Source organism: Carlito syrichta, unplaced genomic scaffold (assembly GCF_000164805.1).
Source record: "Carlito syrichta isolate Samal-C Ts95f unplaced genomic scaffold, Tarsius_syrichta-2.0.1 Scaffold6272, whole genome shotgun sequence".
In the NCBI taxonomy this organism is placed as follows: Eukaryota; Metazoa; Chordata; class Mammalia; order Primates; family Tarsiidae; genus Carlito; species Carlito syrichta.
In genome coordinates, this window is record NW_006950368.1 from 1 (window position 1) to 4,651 (window position 4,651).

General features: G+C 39.8%; 1 pseudogene across 1 annotated transcript; it reads right to left on the bottom strand.

The window, feature by feature from the left end:
* Positions 1-1,233: 1,233 nt before the first annotated feature.
* On the bottom strand, positions 1,234-1,769 carry LOC103251118 (annotated as a pseudogene). The gene has a single exon (XR_002481425.1). The product of XR_002481425.1 is annotated as a histidine triad nucleotide-binding protein 1 pseudogene (transcript).
* Positions 1,770-4,651: the final 2,882 nt, after the last annotated feature.

Sequence of the window (4,651 nt, forward strand, 5' to 3'; positions counted from 1 at the left end):
GCCCAGTTGCAGGTCACTATAGCCTTGAACTCCTGGACTCAAGCATTCCTTCTCAGCCTCCTGAGTAGTTGAGACTACAGGCACACATCGCCATGCCTGCCTGTTTTGATTTTTTTGTGGAGATGAGATCTTGCTGTATTACCCAAGGTGATCTTGAACTCCTGGGCTTGAGCAGTCCTCCTGCCTTGGCCTCCTAAAGTGCTAGGATTATACACATGTACTACTACACCTGGCCTAGAAATGTTAAACTTTATTAACAAGTTTCACTGTTAGGATAATGTTATTGTTAGTTAGAAATTATTTCATATAAGCAATTGTTTCATATCAACTATAGATATAGTTAGGTAAATGGAAAAGAAATGATGTTATTGCTGGTAAGAACCACAATTTTAATTGTAAATGAAGAGATACATGAGTACAAGATAAGAGTTAAATAAAAAGTCCCCTAAGGGTATATTTAAATTGGAAAATTATTTGAAATTCAAATCTTTTTTTCTTTTCAAGTATGTGTATTTAACAGCCCCAGCCATGAAAAAGTCCAAGAACAATTGCATTCAAACCACAGTAGGCAACCACGCACAACTGTATCTAACTCCAGGTGTGGGCAGGATCTGGTTATGATGAGCCTGGAACCTCTGGTATCAGAAAACAAAGGAACATCCAGGAGTTGCAATGGGTACCATGTCTAACAAACTCAGAGGCCAGAAGAAGTCATTCCCACTGGCCAAAGGGGACATTCTGAGCATCAAAAGAATATGACATCAATTGATAAAAATACTCTGAATATGTCTAAACTGATTATAGACAGGCAGAATATCAACTCCATGTCTTAATCCCCAAAACCTATGGTACGTTCTGTTACATGACAAGGGGGTATTGTGCTGAATTTAAGAGAAATAGATTATCATGGATTATCTGTGTAAGCCCAGTGTTGTTGCAAGGAGGTGGGAGAGTCTCATAAGAGTAATATAGTTTGAGGACTAATCCACCAGTGATTGCTGGCTTTGAGGATGGAAGAAGGGGCCATGGACCAAGAAGTGAGGGAAGCCTACAGAATCTGGAAAAGGCAAGGAAATGGACTGTCCCTTCGAGTCTCCGTAAAGGGACAAAACCCTGCCAACTCCTTAGCCCAATGAAACCCATTTCAGACTTCTGACCTGAAGATCTGTAAGATAATACACTTCTGTCATTTTAAACCACCAATTTGTTGTAATTTGTTTTTATTTTTTTTAACATGCAACAATATCCTTTATTATTATGTATGGGTTTTTAAAACTATTTCCTGAATCTCTCCATAAACAGGCAAAAATAAGTGTGCCACTTAACATATTGGAACTTGCAAACTTGATAATTGCCTAGAGAAGGGAAAATTATCCCCAAAACAGGTTTAACCAGGAGGCCAATGCATCTGACGACCTCCAAGAACATGGAGATGAACATGATAGACAGACTGTCCCCCATCAGAACCTTCATTCACCACCATTCAATAAACCCTTATTCAGGCCCAGATCATCAGCACATTTCTTGCCAACAATCATTAAATGTCCAAGAAGACTTTCATCATCATCTGCTGCTGCAGAAATCTGGAATATGTGTTTCTTGGGTACCACCAGAAAATGTGTTGGCGCTTGAGGGGAAATGTCATGGAAAGCAAGACACCGATCATCCTCAAAAATGATTTTGGCTGTGATTTCCTTGTGGATGATCTTCCCAAAGATCATGTTGCCACCAGGCCGGGTGAGCTGAACCTTGGCAATCTCATCTGCCATCTCGGCCTCCCTCCCGCGTGTTGGCCAGGGGACAGTATCAGGAGGAGGCTGTTGCAATTTATTATAGCAGCAATGACAAACTAAGGTATTCGTGTTATCTAAAAAATAAATCCCCAAACCAAACAAGACAGAGCAAAACACCTTGTTTGTCACCGCTGCAAGTAGAACTAAGGCATCAACACTGTCTCTGAAAAGCATCAATTTAAAAAGGTAAAGAAATAAGCATTTAGCTTGTCTTTCTTGTAAAAAATGACATTTTAGGGTAATCAGAACCCTAGTTGTTGGGAGCAGTTCTTTACAGAAGAATCACAGCAAACAAATGTGGAAGGAATGGTAGAATTATATTTTTAAAAATCACCTTTTTGTAATTCTTTTTTTTCTTTTTTTTTTTGAGTTGGAGTCTCACTCGGTCGCCCAGACTGGAGTGCCGTAGCCGCTCCCGGCCACCGCAACCTCGACCTGCTGGGCTCCAGCGATCCTTCCACCTCAGCCTTCCGAGTAGCCGGAATTACAGGCATGTGCTATCATGCTCGGCTAATTTTTTGATTTATTGTAGAGATGAGGTCTCACTGCCCAGGCGGGTCTCGAACCGGCAGGCTCAGGCAATCCACTCACCTCAGCCTCCCAAAGGCATAGGATTACAGGCTGAGCCACCGAGCCCGGCTTTTTGTAATTCTTAATGAAAGTATTGATTTAGGTAAAGATCATCAGTGTATGAAATCACTGAATGAAAGGTTGGTAGTGAATTTCAAATGGAGAGCTCACATCATCACGGATTTTTCTAAAGTAATTTTTACATCCCTAGGATGGAAATAACTATGCACCTCCTGATGGGTATTAACTACCAGGACTGTCTAGAAAGTACTTCTGCTTACACAATGGTGGACTTGAGTATAGCCAAATCTTCTGAGCCGACTTTTCAGTTTATGGGAAATATGGATAGAGGAACCATAAAATGGATTCATGAAGACCCTGACAGAATGGAGCCATCCTCCAGGACTGCGGCCTGGGCTTCCTCAGCACGTTATACAGATAAAGGTAGGGGCGGGAAGAGCAGGGGGCTCCAGATTGGAGCAGATTTAGGAGATACAGCAATCAAATGAATGTGTGGATCTTGACTGGATCCTGATTCAAACTCACTGGCTATACAAAGGACACCTCTGAGAGAATCGTGACTAGAGAATGGGTACTGGTTCTCAGGAATTATTGTTATTTCCAAGGTGGAGTCGGGAAATGGTAATAGACTGTGTTTATGCAGGAGAAAACATCCATAATTTATAGGAATGCAAGTGAAATAGGAAGAGCAGAATGACATGTGGCCTGAAATTTGCTTTAAGATGTTTGAAAAAGTAGAGGTGGGAAATGGATAAAATATCAGACTAAAATCTAAAAAACTGCTGATAATGTATGGAATGGTGGGTTATAAGGCCTTCACTATACTCTTCTCTACTATTTTGCGTGTTTGACAATTTTTACAGTAACTTTTTTTTTAGTTGGATTCTTACTCTGTCGCCCAGGCCAGAGTACAGTGGCATACTCATAGCTGCTGGGCTCCAGCAATCCTTCTACCTCAGCCTTCCAAGTATTCAGAACTACAGGTGCTCGCTGCTACTCCTGGCTAATTTTTGATTTATTGTAGAGATGAGGTTTTGCCAAGGTGCCCGGGCTGGTCTTGACCCTGCAGGCTCAGGAAATCCACTCACCTTGGCCTCCCAAAGTGCTGGGATTACAGGCTAAGCCACTGATCCTGGACTACTGTAATTTTTAAAAGCAATAGAGTAGATGACTAGGTGTGAAGATAATAACTACTTTTGCAGTGGTAATGAAAACCTCCATTGTTCCAATGTCATGTGTAAGGGCACTGGTGACTTAGGTTGTAACATATAATTTTTATGACAGCATCCTACACAGATGCAAAATGTGCTTCATCTCAAACAACTTAAATTGAAAGGAGGATACTGTGCTTTCTGGAAACTGCATTAGATGACTCAAGAAGAGGCTCTGTGACACTGATTACAGAGATATGGGTAGAGTTTTAATAAGCTCACTTGCAGCCAAGAGTACCGGCTAATCCAACTGGAGTGGGCTGATTTACAGCCCGTTGAACTGAAGACTTGCCATAGAAGAGTGAGGAAATAAAATTAAGAAGGCCATTGAAGGGAGGAGGCATAGGAAGAACTCATACTTTAAAAACATATCTATTTACTTCCTGAGTGCAAAAGACTTCACTGAATGTCATTCAGATCATGAATAGCTATTAAACCATAGCTCTGATGCTTAAAATTAGCAGGAAAATAAATAATAGCCCATGCTTTTAAGATAATCTCTCCTCTAAGCATGCTATCCATGCCTAATGAAACTTGGTAATGTAGGTCTCTCTTATTAACATTATGTGAATAACTTTCTATTTTCAAATTACTTGAATATAAATTTGTCAACACATTTCAAAATAATTATTTTAAAGACGAGTATCTCCTAATGTGGTGCTCTAAACCAGGCCTCACTAAGTCATTACCAACAAGACTAGTATGAAGAAAAATAAAACTTTGGGAATAAAAAGAAAATCTAAATAAGTAGAGAGCTATAGCATGTTTCTAGATGGACTTCAGTTTTGTGAAGACTTAAGTTCTCCTCAAATTAATCTGTGAATTCATGACCAAAATGCAAATGAGCATAAATATAAATTAGAATGTTAAAGAATTTCACAAACTGATTTCCATTTATCTAGACGAAAATATGGACAAAAATAACCAATAGAATTTTGAAAAAGCAAAACAATGGGGATCTGTTCTACTAAATAAAAAACCTTGTTGTACCTACTAAAACAGTAGACTGACACCACACACACACACACACACACACACACACACACACAGAGTAAT